The sequence below is a fragment of the Bison bison genome, unplaced genomic scaffold (assembly GCF_000754665.1).
Source record: "Bison bison bison isolate TAMUID 2011002044 unplaced genomic scaffold, Bison_UMD1.0 scf7180017864473, whole genome shotgun sequence".
NCBI lineage: Eukaryota > Metazoa > Chordata > Mammalia > Artiodactyla > Bovidae > Bison > Bison bison.
In genome coordinates this window covers 5,314,938-5,340,144 of record NW_011495034.1, presented here as the reverse complement: position 1 = coordinate 5,340,144, position 25,207 = coordinate 5,314,938, and positions in this window count along the sequence as shown.

Here is a 25,207-nt window from a genome sequence, read left to right as displayed (position 1 = left end):
GCAGAACCTGAAGGTAAGCAAAGAACCCCAAGTTTTTCTGAAACATCCCCTCTCAGAGACAGCCTAGCTAGTTGTGGAGGTCCCTGGCAGAGGTGTACAGAGATGAGAGAAAGGAGAATGGAGACAAAAACAGCTTCCAGCTCAAGACTGGCCCATCTCCCCTCATTCTGGGATGACTAATTGGGAAAACAAAGGGCAAGTGAGAACCATCTCCACTCATGTGTTTGTTAAACTCTTAAAGAGTAATTCTCTGTTGACTACATTGGTTTATTTATTTATATCTTATGAATGCAAACTTAAGATGGCATCATTGACACAGATAATAAGGAACAGACAGAAACACAGTTAACTTTAATCATCAGAATTCTTGTTTTGCTTAAGTCGCTGTGTGAATATGAGCAACTTAACTTCCCTAGGAACCATTTCTCTGTCTTCTGAATAAGACAGACGAAGCCAAAAGTTTCTGAGATTACTTTCTGCTTTGCCCTGGTAATAAATTTTTATGAATGTTGCCTGTAATCCAAGTAGAAAACATATGCAGTAAGTCATAGTTGGTAACAGTAGAAGGGGGGATCATGTGGGAGGTGTGTCAGTGAGATTTGCTGCTCTTTTCCCGTCATCCCAGGGAAATCTATGGAAAAAAACAATGTTCTAATGCATAAGAATGTCTGCTGAACTAAAGTGTACAAGCTTCACAGACATGAGTTGTAGCCAAGGGGATAAAACTTAAGGATGGAGTAGAAGTGTTAAGGAATTTTCTTCTAGAAAACACCAAGGGTAGGGGAAATAGACATTAGTAAACTCACAAGAATCAGAGAGCTAAAGTGCTTTGAAATAGGATGTGAAGGCCCAGACATATTTGAGAAGATATGTTATAATCAAAATGAAGGAAGGGAAAGGTGACTTGAGTTCATCATGATGGATTTATAGAGAAGGCTTATAGTGGTGGCCATGAATCTAATGAGGATGAAGAAGGTAGTAATAATAGCTACCATTTATTGGATCCTTACTAAGTATTAGAACTTTTTGCTAGGAAATCTATAAAGACCTTGTCTAATTTCTAGAACTCTAAAAGGTATTGTGATATTCAACATGCAGATAAATAAATGAAGGCTCGGGAAAAGTGACTTCTCCAAGAGTAAACTCTGGCCTATCCATGCTATTTTCAATACATCATTACTTTTTGCCCATGAATAGGAAAGCCCTTCATCCAGGGCTTTGAGAAATTAAGAATTATTAAGAAAAAAGTTAACCATTGATGGATCAATTGATGGAACTGTTTCTCCTTGAGCAAAGGGACTGTGTCTTCCTCACCCACTTGTTTCCTCCACTTTGCCCAGAGTCTGGCCCAGAGATGCCCTTTCAATGACAGACTTACTGCCAAGCTGCTGGGACTGGGGTCTCCTTCCAACTGTCACCTCCATCCAGAATATTTCCTTAAGATGAAATGAAAATGGCATGTCCACTTTCATATACATTGATTTGCAATCTCAACCTCTCTTTGGTCAACTGAAGGAAAATATCTTCTACAACTGAATAGCTAAATGACGTTAAGTTACTTCAAGATACTTTCCATCACTTCTTATAAAGACCTTCATCTATAGAAGATTGTCACTTACTGTTTCTCCTCTAAGGACAGCCTTAAAATCTGAAATAGTTTTGTAAAATACAATGAATTTGTTTCTATTCAGAAAATGTTACAGGTTTTACCTTAGTTTGTTTTATCCAAAGTAGTTTTTTAAAAAATATATGTATACACAAAGTAGTTGGAATTGGAAGAAGGCAAAATCACTCTAAGGACTTTGTGCACCCTCATATCTGCTTTGTTCTCCCTGTTGAAGCAGTGGCTGGTGATGCTTTTGCCATTTTTTATTTCTTTCAGCATGTGGGATCTTAGTTCTCTGGCCAGGGATCAAACCTGCATTGGAAACACAGAATTTTAACCACTGGACTGCCCGGGAAGTCCTGATGCTTTTGTCATGTTATTTATCCTTAAAATTCTGTCCAACTCTCCCTACCACAACCACACTATCACCCCCTGCCATGCTCTATCTGTTCAATATTCCTTTTTACCAGTGGGCGCTTTTGTTCCCGTCTCTGATACCAGGCTTTGAAAGAAGAAAAAAATTATTTATTTCTTTAACTCTCTATTCTCATTTAAAATCTCTCCCCTCTTCCTCTTGTTCTCACCCACTCACCACATCTCCAGCTCACCTCTGACCTCTACACCTCCCCAGCCATTTCATCACTAACTTGGCCTGAGTCAGAGGAATGATTCATGGAATCATAAAACTTAGGGTGGAAGAGACCTTAAAGGTCAGCTAATTCAACCACCCAAGTAAGTGGAAAAACCAGCTCTTATTTTCATTCTTTCTCTCCTGACTTCCCAAACTCAATTGCAAACATCAGAACAATGTCTCTAGTTGTTATGGAATTTCTGCTTTGGATATCCTTTTAATGAAGGATTCCCCTCTCTCTGAGAAAGCTTAGGTAGAGGCTTGTCAGTGGTACACAATGGATTACAGATGTGGAAACCTACAATCCTCTGAATATAGAGTTCGTTACTCTCTCAAAAAAGTGTTCAAAGATGAGCATGTTTATTTCACTTACTTCATTTATTCCATGGGACAACTGCATATCGGCCCCAGAAAATATAAATAGATTACTTGATGAAAGGAGATATACAAATGGCCCATGAAAATATTAAAATATGATCAACCTAATTCATAGTAATAAATAAATGTCAATTAAAATTACAATGAGATTTTATTTCTCATCTATCATATGCAAAGATATAAAACAGGCACACTCATATATTGCTAATGGGTATGTACAAAAGCTGCATGGACAGGGATTTGCAATATCTAACAAAACTATATGTGTCTACCTTATGACCCTGCAATACCACTTCTAGGAATTTATCCTGAAAATACACCTCCAAAAATATAAAAATATATTTGTAAAATATTATTCAGATTATTCATTGAAGTATTGTTTATAATGTTTAAATATTGGAAACAGCTTAAATGCCCATTTATAGGAAAGCAGTTGAATAAACAAAGAGCATCCACACAATGAAGAAGTAGGCAGCTATAAGAAAGAATGGGAGAAGGCAATGGCACCCCACTCTAGTACTGTTGCCTGGAAAATCCCATGGATGGAGGAGCCTGGTGGGCTGCAGTCCATGGGGTCGCACAGAGTCGGACATGACTGAAGCGACTTAGCAGCATAAGGAAGAATGAATAAGATCCTTATGGAAACAATACGGAGTGCCCTCCAAGATACACTGTTAAGTGAAAAAAGAAAAGCATGTCTATAGTAAATTATTTTTCTGTAAGAAAGAAGAGAAACTTAGAAAATATACATATATCTGGCCTACATGGGAAAAGAACCTAAAAAGAGTGGATATATGTATATGTATTAAAGATTCACTCTGCTGTGTATCTACCGACACATCATTGTAAATCAACTATACTCAATAAACTGTTTAGAAAAAGAAAAGATGTATATATATACATATATATATATATATATATAGGCTCTTCACAGCTAAGTCACCATGTATACTCAGACATATAGGAAATAAATAGATCAAATGTAAAAAAAGACAGAGAGAGCTCCTATATTATTTTCATTTTCTCCAACAATGCTTATGAACCACAATTTTAAAATGGTAAACATAAACAGGTAAATATATATGAATTCAGAAAATAAAAAAAAAGAAAATATACATATATCTACTCATCTGTATGTAAACACAGGATAAACTAGAAATCAATAATACTGGTGAAAATAATAAAAGGAATGGTAGGAAATTACACCACTTTTTATATAATCCCGGAGAAAGCAATGGCACCCCACTCCAGTACTCTTGCCTGGAAAATCCCATGGACGGAGGAGCCTGGTAGGCTGCAGTCCATGGGGTCGCTAAGCGTCGGACACGACTGAGTGACTTCACTTTCACTTTTCACTTTCATGAATTGGAGAAGGAAATGGCAACCCACTCCAGTGTTCTTGCCTGGAGAATCCCAGGGACGGGGGAGCCTGGTGGGCTGCTGTCTATGGGGTCACACAGAGTCAGACACGACTGAAGTGACTTAGCATAGCATAGCATTATATAATCCTGACTTTTGGAATCATGTGAATGCTTCACACATTCAAGAAAACAAGATGAAGGAAAAACTAAAATGGAATACAAATAGAAACAAACAAATGAACCAAACTCGGGGACAGGGGAGAACAGTAACTTAAGAAGCTTTTAAGTGGAATAGAAGACAAAAAATGTTAACAATTATTGAAGTCCAATTAGCAAGGGTTTCTTATCACTGAAATATAGGTATGGAACTATTTTCTTTATATATATACATTTTTAAAAAATATTTAAACATTTATTTATCTGCTATGGGTCTTAGTTGCAGCATATGGGATCTAGTTCCCTGACCAGGGATCAAACTTTGGCTCCCAGCATTGGGAGCACCAAGTCTTAGCCACTGGACCACCAGGGGAGTCCCTGAAACTGTTTTCTGTATATTCTAGGATCTTGCAAAAAAGTAAATCTATGGTGGTCAGTGGAAGCCTGATTTCTCACTGATAATGAAAAGTTACATATGTGGAAAGAAGGAAGGTCTAAATGATCCCTGTGGCTTTCTCCAGCTCTGTCTACTGAGAGGGCCAAAAGGCAATACTTACTCTCCACTTGCAAAACAAAACTAGTCTGGGGCAGGGAAAGTACAACTTGAAACTGGAACATCTTTTTGTGGCAGAAAATAAGGAAGTGCTCAAAGAATGGTGGGAGTATACCAGAAGGACAAAGAAGTTAGCTTGAAGAACTTCCAAGGAGTCAAACTCTGAAAATCTGAGCATCAAATAATAACAGCAACTTATTATAACCCATTGAATAAAATAAAAATCCGTGAGTCTATACTGTTATTTACACATACGTACATATAAGGAGAAAGATCTTCTCACAGTAGAAAATCAACTAATAAATTTAGAAGAAATAGTGGACTTGAAAAGTCACTATCAGCAACCATCATTGAAATAATTAATTCGGGCCAGAATCATTAACGGGTGCTAAAGTAGTGTGCATGAATTTAATGAGTAGCAAGAGTGTTTGAAAGAATGTGAAAGTGTTAGTCGTTCAGTCAGATCCAACTCTTTGAGACCCCATGGACTGTAGCTCACCATACTCTTCTGTCCATGGAATTCTCCAGGCAAGAAAGTGGAGTGGGTAGCCATTCCCTTCTCCAGGGTATCTTCCCAACCCAGGGATCGAACCCAGGTCTCAAACCCAGGTCTCCTGCATTGCAGGTAGATTCTTTACTGTCTGTGCCACCAGGGAAGACCAGTAAGAGTGTTTACATGGTCTTAAGTTTCTCCTGTAAGTTTCTTCATTAACTGCAGTGAAAAAAGTAGCAACTTTTTGGTAACAAATCTGGCAGACACCTCTTAACCAAATGATCAGACATTATCATTAATGGGGCATATCCATATCACATGCCTCCTGGTATGATACCCTGGAAAGGAAACAGCATGACTACTGTGGAATGCCTGCTGAAAGTGCATACCCCAAATCTAATCATGAGAAAACATCAGCAAAAAGTGAGGAACATTCTAAAATGTAACTGGCCACACGTTTCAAAAAGGTCAGTGTCATAAAATAAAAAGCAGTATTGAAGAACTATTCCAGGAAAAAGGAGACTAAACTGTATGCAGTGTGAGACTCAGCAGGGTTTTTTGTTTGTTTGTTCTGCTGCTACTGTGTTCTTGCTAGTTTATTTTCTATAAAGGTAATTACTTGGACAATTTGAAAAATCTGTCGGTATCTTAAATAAGAGTTATGTATCAATGTTAACTTCCTGATTTTGATCATTACGCTTAGTTATGTAAAAGAATGTCCCTGGGACTTCCCTGGTGGTCAGGAGGCTAAGACTCTGTGCTGCCACCACAGGAGGTGCAGGTTCGATCCCTTGTCAGGGAACTAATATCCTATAAGCCGCAATTAAGCCTCAGCGCAGCCAAATAAATATTTTTTAAAATGTCCTTGATTTTAGGATACACAAATAATTAGAGGTAAGTGACCTCATGTCTGCAAGTTTCAGTTTTTATCTTTTTGAGATTCTAAGTGAAGGATATAATTGAATCCTTTGAAATCATCTTGCAACTTTTCTGTAAGTTTGAAATTTACGTGAAAATAAAAATATATAAGAAGAAAACAATCATCTTCTTGAGGTTGATCCCCCCATTACTTACAGAGCACTTATCACACGCTCTCTGCTCTACTTCATTTTGTGTTACATTCTATGGGATCCACCCAGACATCCCAGTAACAAAATTGGGCGGATGGGCAGCCTTTTGATTCTCCTAACTCTCAGATGTAAAAAGCAGACATAGCCCCATTTTTATTTAACATGTACCAAATCCATCCTCCATACACAGTAGTAGTTGTTACGGGTACATATGCTTCTCTCATTATGTCATCTACCAAAGGTGGCTGCAAGAATATGATGTGAGACATTTGGGCCAATTCCAGTCCTTTTCTATAAATTCGGTCTAAAGCAGGAACCCTTAGACACCTATATGGTCGGTCTAAAGACAACTAAGGGAGACTAAAATAGGAACATTTGTACTTTTTTAAAAGTATGTATACACTTGAAGAAGAGCTTGTCCACACTGTATTTAAGGCATTGTGAAAATGTGTATGACTCATTCATTCATTCAGAAGGCCTTCATGGAAAAACTAGTACTCACCAAGTTTTACGGGTAAGTTATACAGGTTTTAAAGCTAAAGGAAATGTTCCTCTTCTGGAACAGTATTTTCTGGAAAGAACAAGATGGTAAGTGCTAAAACTGAATTATATACTAAGAATTATGGAAACACAAAGGAGAGCATGATTAACCTCCCAACAGTTGATATTAAATCACAGAAGCAAGAGTCAAAGAAACCATAAAAAGCACCTAAGCTACCTACCTTTTCCAGATCAATATCCTAAATCTTGTCCATGGTATTCCTGACCCCTGAATATGGAAAGGGATGTGGTATCACGCCTACACCTTGAAAATGACATGGAAAGGGATGAGGTATCATACCTACACCTTGAAACTGACTCAGAGGCAGAGGAAGGGAGAAGATAGGGCACTGAAGTAGAGAGCTGACCAGAGTAGACCATCTCCTAGCCTTCTAGCTCCACCCATGAAGAGGGCCTCCATCTCATAGCTTTAAGATATACACTTGCCACAAAATAATATTTCACTTGATAAAAAGATTTTAAAAATCGATCTAAACATGAATTTTAGCACATGATTTCTCACACTGATATGAATGTGTGTTTGTATGTACACTGCCAGATGGAATGTGTGTGCACGCTTCCAGCTCTGAATATCTGGCATCTAGGTACACAAAAAAATTGGAAGAGGCTGTGCTATTAATAACAATAGTTAGTTTAGGTTAAAGGATAAATATTGATGCAATGTTTATAAGAATTAAATGCTGATACCACAACTTAAACATCCAGCAAATGGTTAGATAAATGCTACACTGAGCCATATTTTGAAGGGATATTTCTAAGAAGCTTGACTCATATGTGTTCGTCAAACAGATTGTTCGGAGTATGTTGTGAAATATACATACAATGTTATTATCATTACAATGCTAAAGAAGTATGAATTTCGATTTACAAATTCAGATATGCAGGAAGTGTCATTTTTTAAAAAATAATGAACTTATTTTCTGTTTTAGCCTTATTTTTATGTGGTCATATAAAATTAATTCCTGATATTGCAGTTGTGCTCCAGAAAGGCTTATTTAGGGTCAAAATATGGGTGAAGAGACATCTTGTCCTTGATTTTGTCCTCTATCAAGTACTGGTATCTTGGGGACTTCCCTATAGCTCAGATGGTGAAGAATCTGCCTACAATGCGGGAGACCTGGGTTCAATCCCTGGGTCAGGAAGATCTCCTGAGAGGGAAACGGCAACCCACTGCAGTATTCTTGCCTGGAGAATCCCAGGGACAGAGGAGCCTGAAGGGCTACAGTCCATGGGGTCACAAAGAGTCAGACACGACTAAGTGATAACACACACACACTGGTATCCAGGGATCCATTCTTACCCTGTCCAGTCACCCATGTTAGGATCGTGCCAGTCACTTCTGCCTCCTCCCCTTCCAGAGTCTGGCTCTCCCAGCTACTTCCATCCTTTCCCAAGGATCATTCCATTCATACTACACTGTAGGAAATTCTGAGAGAACGTCTGAGGTCCAGTGCGTCTAGACATATTCCACTGGCGTTTCCTGGGGCCTTGACACCAGCCCTGCCTGAGGGACTACCAGGACAGCAGGCACGGCCTCTCCACCTTCAGATCTGCTGAACCTGCTTGAGCCCTGCCTCTCCACCACCAAGTTCATCTGCCTTGAGAAGTCAGGGCAGAGGACCTTCTTTCCCAGGAACCCCTAAGAAAAGATGCAGCAATACGGTTGTGTGAGATGAACACCACACAAAAGTACTTGCTTGAGTATGAGTAGGGATGAAATCTACAAAGTCAATGGCATGGGGCCAAGTTTGCTGGAAGAAGGAGGGGCTTGTGTCTTTATATGAAGGTGTTGTCAGCCACCTAAGCCACTGCCCCTGGGAAGGATCTGCTCAACAAGGTACCTTATTATAATTCATTCACCAAAATGTGGTCTTTTTCTAATTTTCAGAATGAAGCTGTATAAGCTGCTAGGGATCCTTTTTTCCTCTCTAAATCGCTCTCTTCTTCCAAGAATTGATAGCTTTTTTATCTAGTCTTGAAAGCTCTAAGGCTTCTTTGGACTTATTACATATTCTCCCAAATCTCTTTTTATTCCGTTTCTTTTTCTATTTCTACAAGGGCTCAAAATGTTAAGATTCAAAAGTTGTTGACTTCCTTTTTAAAATGCATTCAGTTGGGTCATCTTTTCCCTGAAGCAGTGAATACAAAATGTTCTAGTTTATGGAGTAGGTGAAAGGCCAGGACCACCAGGAAATACAGTGGGAAAAAAAATCCTCAGTTAATATCTCAAAATGTCATCTTACCATTGCATACACCAGTTCTGGAAGGCTGCAGTTGTCTAAACTGTGAGCAGTAATTCTCCTCAGGAGTGAAATTTGGGGATGAGAGATTTTTTTTTTTAATTTTGCTATATAAATTTCTGCATTTGAATTGTTTTTATAAGAAGTTTGTATGAATTTTGCAGATTTTTTCCAAAGGCCAACTTTTTTAAAACTGGGGGAAAAACAATTCCACTGTGCTTTTAGTGACAGTATGCAGAATGATAGCCTGTTTGTTCTCTCTTTTCGTAAGTTCTTTGTGCTATATACCTACTTCTCTATAGTTGAGTTAAACTATTTTCAAGTTCTGGATCATTGCATAAATGGTGACATCAGTGTAAGTTACAGAAATGGTGCTGTTAACTGATAGAAACCATTCAGATTAAAATGTACATAACTGACATAATTTAATATGATATACCTTCCAGGTAGGGCCACAAAGGGTCGCATGACTGGAATTCTGATTTTGCACTTCCTTTTGCAGATGAGAAAGGGCCAACACTTAACAGATAACAAGAGTAATTCCCAAAAGATGGCCCATAGGTACAGAGTCGGGAGAGCCGGGACAAAGCTCCTGGCTCACTTTGGGCTACTTCTTTTCTTTAGTGAATATAGAGAGACTGGTGAGCAGAAGCGAATTTAAGTGAATAAAGTTCAAGCTTCAAATACCTAATTTGCATGGCCCCTTTCTAAGGCCCCGAGAGGGCCAAAGCATTGAGTTCACATGAGTACATGACTTTTTTAAATGTTCAAAGTAATATGTATATATTTTTTAACAGCAAGAGGTTCAGGCCACTGTCTCTTTCCACTCCAACTTTCCCTCCTATTAGGTAACACTGGATGGCCATGAGCCTTTGGAGGATATGATTAAGGGGTGGTTGATTCAGTTAGGGATACATACAGTTTCAGGACATTATCATATGCACATGGTTCACAGATACTTCCATGAAAGTCACCACTGCCGTTCTAAGAATCCTCTTACAACCCATTGTGTCACCTCTCCTGGCCTCCTGACATAGAGATACAGGACCAGAGGTGGATTCCTTCATAGCTCAGGTCTGATGGCATATGATGGTGGATGATGAGGTTGAAATGTATGGAGCCAGAAGCTAATCTGTAGAAATTTCTTCAAAAATCAAGTGTCTAATATTTTAACAGAGGATTTGGTTCTCATTAAAATCTATTCAAAAAGAGATGTTTTCTCTTATCAGGAATACATTTTAAGAAGCATTTAAATACAATTATTTTATTTTCCTGGGCTTCAAATTCACTGTGGATGGTGACTGCAGCCATGAACTTAAATGATGCTTGCTCCTTGGAAGAAAAGTTATGACTAACCTAGACCACGTAGGAAAAAGCAGAGACACCACTCTGCTGACAAAGGTCCATATAGTCAAAGCTATGGTTTTTTCCAATAGTCATGAACAGATGTGAAAGTCGGACCATAAAGAAAGCTGAGCACCAAAGAACTGATGCTTTTGAACTGTGGTGCTGGAGAAGACTCTTCAGAGTTCCTTGGATTGCAAGGAGATCAAACCAGTCAAGCCTAAAGGGAAGCAAACCTGAATATTCATTGAAAGGACTGGGGCTAAAACTGAAGCTCCAATACTTTGGCCACCTGATGTGAAAAGCTGACTCATTGGAAAAGACCCTGATGCTGAGAAAGATTGAAGGTAGGAGGAGAAGGGGGCAACAAAGGATAAGATGATTGGATGGCATCACTGAGTCAACGGACATAAGTCTGAGCAAACGCTGGGAGATACTGAAGGACAGGAAAGCTTGGCGTGCTGAAGTTCATGGGATCACAAAGAGTAAGACACGACTTAGAGACTGAAAAACAACACACAATTATAAAAGGTCCATATTTCTCACAGTTTATGATAACAATGTGAGATAGAATTTATCAGAATTCTAGCTTTAAACAAATCCTTAACTATATTAAAAATAGAGAGCGGGTTTGTCAGTTCAACAGTATGACAAAATGTTTTCCCAATTTGATGACAGTTGTAAAAAATTATGACATTGCTAACAATGATGGTGCTAAAATTTTAACTAAGCAATAATTCTTTAAAATATTCAATGAGGACTAAAATATCTTTATTATCTCCCTACAGAACATAAAATTGATACTTAATCAAGAAGCAAAGAGCATGGAGAAGGAAATGGCAACCCACTCCAGTAATCTTGCCTGGGAAATCCCATGGACAGAGGAGCCTGGTGGGCAAAGAGTCAGAAACGACTGAGGGAGGGGCAGGCGCTCGCTAGAGGCCCCAGAGCTTTTGATGGCAGAGCCAGCACTGTGGCTGAGGACTCCCGGCTCCCAGGCCTCTCTCACCAGATAGGAGCGTGGAAAACTAGTCTAAAATATGCCTGAGGGCTTTCCTAGCAGCTCAGTGGTAAAGAGTCGCCCCCCTGCCAAAGCAGGGGACGCGAGTTCCACCCCTGGTCTGGGAAGACCACACGTGGCACAGCAGCTGAGCCCATGAATCACAGCCACTGGGCCAGGGCTCTCGAGCCCGGGAGCCGCAGAACTGAGGTCTGTGGGCACCAGAGCCCATGCTCCGCAACAAGAGGAGCCACCGCGGTGAGAAGCCCATGCCCCGCGCCCACTGGAGAGCAGCCCCTGCTCGCCACAGCTAGAGAAAAGCCCACCCCCCCTAACTGGAGAGCAGCCCCTGCTCACCGCAGCTAGAGAAAAGCCCACGCAGCATGAAGAGCCTGCACAGCCATAAATAAAATCATTAAAAAACAAACAAACAAAAAAAAGCAAAGAGCATAGAGTCAAAACAGTATTTTTTAAGTGCATACAGTTAATTTAAAAATTGCTCTTTCTATAGCTAAGGAAGCAGTTACAACAGTTCCACATCAAGATGATGGCTATGGGAGGTTTCCATCCCATCCTGACTTAAAACAAGGTCCTTAAAACAAGGACCAATTATATCCTGCCCCTGGGGTCCCTAGATCAGGTATTCAGAGATTTTTACTCCCTGACAGGCAGGGTCAACATCCCTACTTGGCCTTGAAGCAATTACAGAAGATGGACCATCACCCCTCCGCTTCCCATAAGAATATGGGAGTAAAACTGCTGAGGGGGGAATGAAACAGGAGGGAACGGGGCAGGGCAAAACCTTTGAAAGAATGAGATAAACTGAGGACACAACATGAACTCATTAGAACCAAATAAGTCTAAGATGGCGAGGAGTTGACTACCACTAGACCTTGAACCTCAGTATAACACATCAGAGAGCTACTTGGCACACCCACAGGCACCATGACAGTTCCAAGGCTACCATCAAAGACTGAAAAAGGGGCAGTGACCCAACTGCTGGAACTCTCCACCCATTCCCCAGAATAGTTGGAATAATCCTTCCACTCATTAGCCTATGAAATTACTTCACATTTCAAGGCCTTCTGAGATGGCCTGTGGAGTGTGTTTCTCTCTACATACATCCACTTATTACTTACAAAAAAACCCAAATTTGCTGTTTCTAGATTTTTTTTTTTCTTTCCTTTTTGGTATTGGTGGCTTCAGAGGCTTTAATAAGTTTGGAATTTGCATGTGTTTTTAGAGATATTGGGTTGTTTATGCTTTGGAAAGCCATTAAACCCAGCTTTACCCTGACAGGGAACACAATTTTAGATTTACTTTTGATGCTTGCCTCTAGAATTTGTTAATTCCTGCCTTTTCCTGACTTCCCATCCCACTTCCCCCTACTTCTTCAATCCCTCATTCCTCATTCTTGAAGGTAGCAGGCACAGAAGTCTTCCCTAGATACCTAGTCAACATTAATGGTTCTTTTCTGCAGTTTTCACAGCAGCCAATACTTGCCTCTTCCATCATACTTATCAGAATCTGCCCCAGAATACTTTATATGTCACATATATATTGAGGACCAATTGTATACTGAGTTCTGTGCTGGGGCTTAGTACCTCCCTTGGCCTAGGTCTTGCCCAGGGCCCTGAATCTTAGAAGGCCCTCCAGCCACAACCCTCCACATGGGCTGGAGTCTGTGGGCCCAGCTGGGCATGTTCACCACAGCCCCAGTTTACTTTCCTAAACCACATACTTTGGACTCCAGAATTCTTCACTTAAATCTACACTGAATCTGCTTTTGCATGGGCCTCTTACTCATGCAAAAGCATATTCTCTGGTTCTTCCCCCCAAGAGTTGATCTGCCTTTGGTATGCTCACTCCCAACAGCTCCTCTGTTGTAATGGGAAAAGACAGGAAGAAGCTAAGAGCTTCATTTCTATCAAACCTCAGACCCTACAAATGTCAGTTATGGGCCTGCTAAGACTGCAGTTGGATGTCCATGTCTTATTTTTATCCAGGAGGTTCCTAGACTTTTCTGCCTCTGTAATCTTTTAGTGTCTTTATAATTTTTTTCATGGCATAACTGGGACAAAAGAAACGTCTAATGGTTCTATTCACTCGAGTAGGAACTTCTTTGGAAAAGATAGTGTTTCATTCATTATGGCAAATTTTATTTTCCAAAAATGACCACAATCCAGTTCACATACCTTTTTAGAAACTTAGCATTCTCAGTGAGATACAAAGTCTAATATCCTTCTCCTTGAATTTGAAGGGACTGATGACACTCTTGCAATCAATGAAATGCAGCAGCAATGATACCGCATGACTTTTAAGGCTAATCATGAAGGGTGATACAGGGTCTACCTTGTTACTTTAAACTCTTGCTCTGAGCTGTCATGCAAGCAATCCAACTGCCTTGATGCGTCCATGCTGTAAGGAAGTCCAACCTATCCCACTCAAAGAGACCACACTGACAGGCCCTAAAGCCCTTTGAAGGAAAACAGAGGCCTTAACTCCTCTAGCTGTCTTTCTCTTCCAGCTCCAACCACTATCTGAGTGCAACCATATGAGACACCCAGTGCTGAAACAACCCATCTAAGCCCCTTCCTGAATTCCTGCCCAAAGAACCTGTGGTCATAAAAAAATGACTTCTGTTATTTTAAGCCATAAGTTTTGGAGTGATTTATTAGATGACAGTGGTGACTGGAAAACTCTTTTATTTTTAATCACCTTGACAGCATAGTAGTTTGAATATTTTGGAAAGTTAATAAATGTTCATCAAATTGCATGGAAAAATGGAATATCTCAAAGTACTAGTGATTAATCCAAATGTCAATAATGATTGATAAGGACAAAATTACACATATATATGCTGAAAATATAGAACTTAGGTTATATGTATTCTGATTTCATAGCAAATATAAGACACTAGGATTTGATTTTTTTAGACTTTTAATAAATCCCTTAAATGAGTTAATTTCCTTGCCTTTTGTTTTCATGTCCTCACAACAAAAGGTAGGAAAATAATTCTAGATACTCATTAGCAAGTTCACTATATCTTGAGGTCACTGTAGAGGTCATGTATACTGAATTATCAATTCCAGTTAATTGAGGATTTTAATTAGTCAATTCAGATTAAGCAAGGTACTACCATAATTGGTGGGTTCCACAGGCAGCCATCTGTTCCCTTTGTATTAATATTATGTCCTATAGAGTCCATCAAGGAGAAGAATTTGTCAAGTAGAAATCTTCTTAACATGAGCAAAAGGCGAATGCTTAGGAAATGAAAGGGAAGAGCTGGAGAGAAAATAGACTAAAGATAAGACACGAAAGAAAAGAAAAGAAAAAGCCTAGGAATAAAGGAAACAGTCCAATTATTTTCTACGTGAAGAGACTCAAACTGAATTTAACCTTAGACATCTGTTTCTGCCTGATATTTTTTTCCCCCACTGGAGTGGAGGGAGGTAATTAACATGCCATGTAGCTGCTTGCCTTGTATGCATTTCTCAGCATAATTCAGACTCTTATGAATCTGCCCTCTCAAAGAAATAGTTGATTATAGAAACAGAACAAAACCTCTTTGATCCCTCTTGTGATACAACTAGGTCATAAGAAGCAGAATTCCAAATGTATTCTGTTTTGCATGATTCCTCATGAAAAGTCTGGCTTGGGGAAGTTTTGAAATGAACAGTGATGGAAACCAAGGCAGAAAATAAAGCAAAAGACTTGTTGACATGAAAAAAACACCAACTCTGCAAAGGTTACCTAGAAGGACTTACTGTTGACATGCCTTTTCTTTTTCTAGCCTCCTTCATAATAGGGTTTTTAACCCCTAACAGACAATGCCTAAAAGGTGCAGTGTAAATATCAGGTGCGTGTAATGATAGATGAATTGTGCCATGCGAAAATCCCATAACATCTCGGGTACTTGTTGGGGGAAAAGGACGACATTTAGGAGTTTCTCATAAACTTCAGCCTGTTTTTCTAGCGGTTTTGTTACCTAAAATACACAAAAGTATCTTTGTCTTCTAGTCAGAGGAAAATTATTGTGCCTCTCTAAAAGCACAAAGTTAAAACTATTTTGCAGAGAAACTAGTATTTTTTAACATTTCCCTGTAAAATAATATAATTAAGATAAGGCTATATATATCAATTAAGGTGGTTTTTCTCCCTTACAAAGAACAGAAAACCTCTAATAAACTAGTTTAAAAACCAAAAGGGACTCACATAACAGTAAAGGTCAGAGTTAGGGCTGGCTTCAGGTGTAGCTCTGTCAGGAACATGATTCTTGTTTTTCTACAGTTTTCTTGGTTTTGCCCTTCTCCATAATGTCAAGTTCAGCCTTCCCCCATGACTCCAAAACAAGTCTCCCAGAAAGGTTGTTTCACATGCTCTCACTCACATCTCTCAGTCAGCTTGAGACTGAATTTCTGGTGCACCAATAACAGTGACCTGGGGACTGCTGCACATGCATATATAAGCCTACAGCAAGCAACAGTCAGGGGGTATTCTGATTGGTCTATACCAATTCAGGTCCAACCCCTGTACTGCAGGCAATTCAATCCCATCCAACTAAGGGCTACTACACAGTGAGGAGGGGTGGCTCTTCCAAGGAAAACCTGAGTACTGCAAGGAAGGAGAGAAAGGGGGTGGATAATTGATGTTCATTCACTACAGGTAGTTCGTACGAACTGTCACAGCAGCTCTTACATTTTCTGGGCAAATGTAATTATGGTAAAGTATAAGATTTTCACCAGAAAAAAAAAATGATCCTTCTATTCTAAATTATGTTTTTTTAAATATGCAAAACCAGTGGGTTTATCAGAAATCAAAGAATCAAATTAGCAAGGATTTCAACTATGGAAAATGATTTATGTCAGTAGCTCTGATTCATTTAGCAAATATTAAGTATTCAGGTACTGTGCTAGGTTCTAGACACCAAGGATATCTTCATGATTTTTCTACACTAATTCCACATTGCAAAAAAAATTACCTATCAAATAAACTACAAAAGCATTAACTTGCTTTCTCATTTCAAAGATTAACCAGACACATCAGTTATAAGAAATCCTAAAAGGTAAAAAAAAATGAAAATGATACAATTTTAGATTTAGAGAATGAAGTTATGGTTACCAGCAGGGAAGGGTGGGGAGTAGGGATAGATTGGGAGTTTATGACTGGCACATACAAACTGCTATATTTAAAACAGATAACCAACAAGGACCTAGTGTAAAAAAAAATTTAAGTCCTAAATGGTAAACAATGACCAATGCTGAAACACTGAAGACAGTTGATATTTTTATCAGTCTATTCTGTATCATTGTGATACAATAGATAATATAATTTCTGTTACCCTAAAAAGCATTATTAAAGTTTAAATAAATAACATATAGGATTTCTCTTAGGCTTTTAGAAATAGTTTCTCCCCCTCCCCCAAAAATATTCATGATTAGGGGCAATAATCAAAATAAAACAAGCAAAAAGGGTAGATACTAATAAATATGCATAAACCATATATATCCTATAGTTGCGATGGTTTAGTTGCTAAGTTGTGTCTAACTCTTGCGACCCCATGGACTGTAGCCCACCAGCTCCTCTGTCCATGGGATTTCCCAGGCAAGAATACTGGAGTGGATTGCTTTTCTTCCCCAGAGGATCTTCCTGATCCAGAGATCAAACCGGCATCTCGAACTCACAGCCCCTGCATTGCAAGCAGATTCTTTACCATTGAGCCACCAGGGAAGCCCATAAATCCTATACACTCTTGGTATTAACTTTTAAAGTTCAACCCTTCACTAAATCATTCTCTAGCAGGAAGTTATACTCTGACGAAGGGCTTCCAAATTTCTTATCTACCATTTACTTCCCTACAGGAGTCAGAATGAGCCACCTGGACTCAATCTGAGTTCAACCTGGCATTGTTTCTTCATGCTATGACATGGGACAACTCAACCCCAGACCTCAGGGTGCCACTGAGTACACAGTATGCAGAATTAACCCTAAGAATTAATATCTTTAATATGTAAGTAGCTCGTGTGCTGTGCTTAGTCACTTCAGTCATGTCCGACTCTTTGCAACCCCATGGACTGTTGCCTGCCAGGCTCCTCTGTTCATGGGGATTCTCCAAGCAAGAATACTGGAGTGAGTAGCCTATCCCTTCTCCAGGGGATCTTCCCAACCCAGGACTCAAACCGGGGTCTCCTGCATGGCAGGCAGATTCTTTACCAGCTGAGCTACCAGGGAAGACCTAAATAGCTCATACCACTCACAAATTTCTCTCTCACAAAGAATAGCCTGAATTTTATGTATTACTCAAAATCCTAGCAGAAGTGTTCACAGCATCAGCCTAGCAGGCAGCTGACTTTGTATTAGCAATGAATGCTCTCTGAGCACTCACATCCCACTTTCCAAATTTCTGTTCCGCCCCCACACAGCCAACCTCTGTTCAGATGATCATTTTTACTAAACACTTCACCTCCCACAAAGCAATAGTGTATAAGATTTACATAATTAATGTTTGTAAGGGACTGCTAGAGCCTGGTCTGAAAGATGCCTTTGAAGAGGAAAAGATTGTTGATGCTATGATGTCCTGGGTTTTTTATCTTTATCAAAACTGCTTCTATGAGGAAAAGCTACAGAAATGATAGATGGGACCATTTTTATTTAGCACAGTTACAGGTGGCAAAACAGTACTGTAGGACTCGGGCAAGAAGATGTCCCTAGGCGACAGCAACTGTATAAACATGTATCCTGTCAATCACTAAGAACGCAGGTCCGATACTTTATAGACTAGGGATAATGTTAATTCCATCCTGCTTACAGTATTCTTTGTACTGGAAAAGCTCAAGGCGCTTTGCAAGCACCATAATTTAGCGAAGCATAAAATGAAAGCTACACATAGGAAAGTTGAGGCATTTTGAAAAATTAAGACATTGTCTTTATTCAGCCATTAACCAAGAAGAGTTGAATTTTCAGTGCTACAAATGGTTCCCATATACAGACTATTTTTGCATGCGAAGAGTTGACTCATTGGAAAAGACTCTGATGCTGGGAGGGATTGGGGGCAGGAGGAAAAGGGGAAGACAGAGGATGAGATGGCTGGATGGCATCACCGACATGATAGATGTGAGTTTGAGTGAACTCCAGGAGTTGGTGATGGACAGGGAGGCCTGGCGTGCTGCAATTCATGGGGTCGCAAAGAGTCGGACACGACTGAGCGACTGAACTGAACTGACTGAGGAAAGGAAGGGAGAAGGAAATGGCAACCCACTCCAGTATTCTTGCCTGGAAAATTCCATGGACAGAGGAACCTGGTGGGCTACAGTCTATGCGGTCGCAAAGAGTCGGCCATGACTGAGCACATCATCACAGGGAAGGAAGGGAAAGGAGATGGATCTTCACTGAGTGTTTACAATGGACTACATGTTGCTAGGAGGTCTCACACTATTTATCTTGTTTGAGCTTTAAAACAGCTGAGTGAAGTATATTTTATAGTTGAGGAAACTAAGGCTTAAAGGAAACATTAATTTGACTGAGATAACATAGGCTACCAAGTGACAGAACCAAGAACTTAAGCCATTTATACACAATTCCAAAGCCACTGACCTTTCTACTACACACGCAACAGTGGACTAATAAACATCATCAGTCTAATAGTTTCTTCCTTCTAGAAGTTTGTCCTTACCTTTGCAAAGACCAGAAGAAACGTATCTTTTTCAAATAAATTATTCTTGAAATACCCATGAAGCTGTCCCATAGCATGCCAGCTCTCATTTCTCTTTTCCTTCCCTGAACTACGTACCAGAATACACAGTTTAGTGTTAGATTGTTAACAAGATATCTCTGTTTTAAAATAGTACCTGATTTATACCGACTCACTGCCAACCAGACACACAAACTACATCCAACACATCTACTGTCACTGGAGTCAATAATGGTCCTTACTATAGGAGGAAGGCCAACAGAAAATTGAGTTCACATTTCACAGACATCAGCTGACAAAACAGGGATGCCTTAACATACTGTGGGTGGGCAGGCAGACTTAAGGAGCTGTCAACTCAAAAATAAGCTACCCTCCTGTAGACTAAAATTTTAAAAGATATTTTGCTATGTTATTGGAATTTTTTTTTTTAAAGCAAATCATTTAAAATCACAAATACCCTTTTCCTAAAATACACATTCCACCAAGAGGCATCTAATTTTCCCAATACCTCTCTGAGATTAATTGCAAAAAAGAAATTGTCCATATTTATTGGAGAATGAAGATGTAACTAGTTAACTGTGAAGCATGAGGCAGCTTGAGGGAACTTCAAGGATCAAGGTAGAGTGCTGGCTTGGGCCAGTATGAAGGCATTCTGTACCAGTAAAGTGGGAAGACAGGCTTAATAGAACAAAAGGTAGATAGAAAGGGACATTAAAGAATGTTAAGAAGACACTAGAGGAGTTTGGGAGAGGAGTTTGACAAAATGATTCCAAAGTTCTTCCAGAAGCATAATACAAGGGACACCACCACTGAATGGATATATGCAAAGTGTTATATTACCTACACTGGAATATTATCTAGCTATAGAAAGAAATCAGGCTCTCATATGTGCTACAACACGGATGAACCTTAAAAACATGCTAAGTGAAATAAGCCAGACATAAGAGGACAAATATTTGTATTTCACTTATATAAAACCCCTAGAGAAGGGAATGGTAACCCACTCCAGTATTCTTGCCTGGAGAATTCCATGGATAGAGGAACATGGTAGGCTATAGTTACCGGGTCGCAAAGAGTTGAACACGAATGAGCAACTAACACTTTCACTTCACTTTTATATAAAATATCTAGAATGGCAAATTTATTGAGAAAGAAAGTAGATTAACAGATGATACCACTCTTATGTCAGAAAATGAAGAAGAACTAAAGAGCCTCTTGATGAAGTGAAAGAGGAGAGTGGAAAAAGTTGGCTTAAAGCTCAACATTCAGAAAACTGAGATCATGGCATCTGGTCCCATCACTTCTTGGCAAATACATGGGGAAACAGTGGAAACAGTGGCTGACTTTATTTTTGGGGTTCCAAAATCACTGCAGATGGTCACTGTAGCCATGAAATTAAAAGACACATACTCCTTAGAAGGAAAGTTATGACCAACCTAGACAGCATATTAAAAAGCAGAGACATTACTTTGCCAACAAAGGTCCGTCTAGTCAAAGCTACGGTTTTTCCAGTAGTCATGTATGGATGTGAGAGTTGGACCATAAAGAAAGCTAAGCGCCGAAGAATTGATTCTTTTGAACTGTGGTGTTGGAGAAGACTCTTGAGAGTCCCTTGGACTGCAAGAAGGCCCAACCAGTCCATCCTAAAGGAGATCAGTCTTGGGTGTTCATTGGAGGGACTGATGTTGAAGCTGAAGTTCCAATACTTTGGCCACCTGATAAGAAGAGCAGACTTATTTGAAAAGACCCTGATGCTGGGAAAGATTGAGGTCAGGAGAAGAAGGGGACAACAGAGGATGAGATGGCTGGATGGCATCACCAACTTGATGGACATGAGTTTGGGTAAACTCCGGGAGCTAGTGACGGACAGGGAGGCCTAGCGTGCTGTGGTCTGTGGGGTCGCAAAGAGTCAGACACAACTAAGCAACTGAACTGAACTGAGTCTGGGGAAAGGGGATTATAGGAAATCATTGCTTAATGGACAGAAAATTTCTGTTTGAGGTGATAAAAGTTTTAGAAAAAAATAATGGTGGGGATATCACAATACAGTGAATATAATTAATGTCACTGAATCATACACTTCAAAATTGTTAAAATGGAAGATTTTATGTTATATATGTTGTGACACAAGAAAAAAATTTAAAAAATAAATAGAAGAGACAAATCAAGAAAAAAATTAAAGAACAAAGCAAGAAGAATGAAATTAGTTCTTGCCTTGCTATTTATTAAAATGCATTGTTTTAAGATTATGATCATTAAAACAGTGAGATACTGGCACAGAAACAAAGAAACAGTATCAAATAGAGAGTGTATAAGCATACCTGACTATACGTATGTATTTGGTGTGTAATGAAGGAGGAATTTAAGTCAGTGAGAGGAAAGTAATGTACAAACATAACTAATGAGCCACTTGAAGGAGGAGCTCCTCCTGTGGGCAGGAATTCTGCCTGCCTTGTACACCAATTATTGCCCAAGCAAAATCATACCTGGTATACACTGTAGGCATGTATTATTAGTTAATGTTTGTTGAATGAATTAAAATCATTTTTATATAACAAAATATACTAAAATAAATTCTCGATTGAATACAATTTTAACTGAAAATTTTAAATGAAATTTTAATTTCATTTTAAAGACATCAAATTTCATGAAAAAAAATCAAATAGTGACAAACTTGAAAAAGTAAAAACCTCTACACATACATATCAAAAGGTGCATAAATAAGATTGAAGAGAAAATGAGAAATTTAAATAACTATTTATGTACACTTGTAATATATGAGACACACATTGTACCTTGATTTATAATTAGCACTTTTAACTCAATAATGAAAGGACAACTATCTCAAGAGAAAAAGAAAGTGTATCAAGTCATAAAAACTACTAATAGCCAAAAAGACTATGAAAAAATCTTACATCATTGATAACCAAAGAAACTAAAATTAAAATGATAGATACTATTCACCTATCAGGTTGGCAACTATCATACTCTCTAGTGTTGGTGATTCAAAGAAATGAACATTCTCACACATTGCTGGAAAGGATATAAATCGATACAACAGTTATGTAAGGTAATTTGTCAGGAAATACCAAAAGTGTTTAAAATGTGAATACCATTTGGTGACCTGATTCTATTTCTAATGATTAAAGCTAAAAATAATTTAAAACAAATACACATTTTTTACCTACAAGGCTGTTTATTTCAGGATTGTTCATAATAGAAAAAAAGGTTGTAAACATTTAAATGTTCAGAGATAATGGTTAAGTGAAGTTATGCTACATCCATAACAAAGAATTCTATACTATCAGGAAAAAAATGTTATAGACTAATGGAATGAGGGAAATTCTCATTATATTTTTAAGTTTAAAAGCAGATTATTAAATATTATGAGGCAAAATGATTCCGTGTTTTGTGAAAAGGAAAAAATGCCAAAACTGAAAGAATAATTATCTAAATATCAATGGTGATTGTCTCTGATTGTCAGTTTAAATGGCAATTTAAATGTAATTATTACTAATAAAATCTACTAATTTTTCTGCAATGAATATATACTGCTACTATAATATAAAAGCAATGAAAGATGTCCTTAATTTTAATAAAGAAATAAAATAACGAAGTTGGTCCCCTGTTCTCAGAACCCATGCTGAGTGAGTGAGTGAAGTTGCTCAGTCGTGTCCGACTCTTTGCGACCCCATGGACAGTAGCCTACCAGGCTCCGCGATCCATGGGATTTTCCAGGCAAGAATACTGGAGTGGGCTGCCATTTCCTTCTCCACAGAACCCATGCTAATCTGCTTTAAAACCTGTCTCTTTCTCTGTGTCAAGCACATTACTAAGCACTTGGCACTTTTATTTTATTTGATCCTACTCTTTTATTAGGTATCATTAACCCCGTGAATGAGGTCCTGGGTTTAGAAAAAGGAGTGTGTTCAAGGCTATGCAACCAGTGGCAGAGGCTGGAATTCCCCCCTGTTGTCTGATGCCAAGGCTTATGTTCTTAACCACAAACTTTCCTGGGTCTGTTAGGAAGTAGTTAGGCTTTTTGAGAGTAGACTCAAAAAACTAACCACCGGATATCATAGTTTCTGTAAAAAAAAAAAAAAGTTTGGCATTCTAAACAACACACTTACAAACTGCCTTTGGGAAACAATTTTTTTAATTCGTTTTATCTTATTTTTTAAATTTTATTGGAGTAGAGTTGCTTAACAAATTGTGTCAGTTAACAAATTTTTCTTCAAGTGTGCATCACTTCTACTGAGTTGCACAATCTGTGTCTGTGTCATGTAAATTCTTCTCAGAGGTAATGTCCAGTAACAGGTAAGAACACTGGCCTAAAATAGGCTTTCCTGGGTTAAACCTGGCTTGACCGGTCCCTTAATATCCATAAAATCTTGGGCAGTTATTTAACATCACTGGGTCTGATTCCTCATTAAGATAAAGACAATGAAACATCTAGTTACAGGATAAGTACTAGGGATGTGATTGATATATGACATGGTAAATATAACTAATACTACTGTATATTATACATGAAAGTTGTTAAGAGAATAATTTCTAACAATCTCCATCACAAGGAAACAGATCTTTTCCTATTTCTTTAATTTTGTATCTATATGAGATAATAGAAATTCACTTATTGTGGCAATAATTCCAAAATATATGTAAGTTGAATCATTATGCTATGTACCTTAAACTTTTACAGTGCTCTATGTCAATTATATCTCAATAAAACTGGAAGAAAAAATATAAATAGATAAATTTAAACCCACAAGCATGCAGGCAAACATACATACATAAAATGATAGTCTTACCTCAAGGAGTTTTGATGAGGATTAAATAAACTAATCCACATAGGACTTTGATAGCTAAATATCTGAAATAAAGCAAGCATTTGATAAATGGCAGTTATTCACATCATTAATGTATTCTCTAGCCAGTAAACTCTCCAAGGGAAAAAAAATCACATGTTAAATTGCTTTTGAATTTCCTAATGAGTACACTAGATGTTTGTTCAGTGGACTGAAGCTGAATGTGAAGTATTATCTGAAGAGAAGTCTCTGCACTTCAAGTTCTCTGCTCTGATTCAATTTCAAAGAGAATCCTACCTTGCTAACCTTTGTCCACTAATAGGAACTTTGTTTTATTCTCATCTGTAATGCAGTGACTAAAAGAAAATCACAACGTTAAGACTCTCTTGCATTTCTTAAACAAACATTATTGCTGTTTACTGATAACATATCCAATATTTAAATACAAGTTACTTTCATTTCAACAAGGCTTCTCAGGGAAGGATGGAATTTTACTAGTCTAAAAAATTGTTAATCAAAACTCAAGTTGTAACATCCTTGAATATTTGTTTCTGATATCCTCTAGAAATGTAACTACAATCGATTTCTCTCTTTCAGCAAGAAAGTAGCAGGAAAGAATCTGGCTCAATCTTTCACTGAAAGTATTCAATCTGTATAAATCTAAAATAGCTAGCAACTTTCATGTGATCTGTTGCTTTGAAGTCAATGAAGCTGAAACCTCACTTTAGAAAGTTCTCTTAATCCTTGAGAGTATAACAGTGTGCTATTTTAATTATGACATGACAGACTGTAAAACAAATGTATAAATATTGATGTGCAAGTCCTGGCATAATTCTGTGAATACTCCACAAAACAGGTAGTGAACATGTTCTTTCATCTAAATCAGGACATATTAAATAAACCCAAAGAACCTAATTAAAAGCACTGAGTTTCCCAAGGAGTGAGTTAACAGTCCTATCTGACATTGCTCTTTGGTGGCTAAATGACTTGCACTGAGAAACAAAGAGGAAGAATTTCATTTATGAGGACAAACCACCCTGGAGTTTTTCTTCTATTATAATGTTTTCAATTCAAATTAGTGACAACTAAACCAAGGAACAGACTTCACTGGATCAATCTAATGAATTATAGCTCTAAACATGTCACTTCTCTTAAAATCCTCCAGTGTCTCTCAAATGACTTCAGGACACCCATTTGGCATGCAAGCTCCACCATGATTTGGCTACAGCCTAATTCATTTCCCCAAACAACTCTTTCCCTTCCACCCACTTTCCTCCTTATTTCTCAAGTCAGCAGAGAATCATCCATATTCCCCT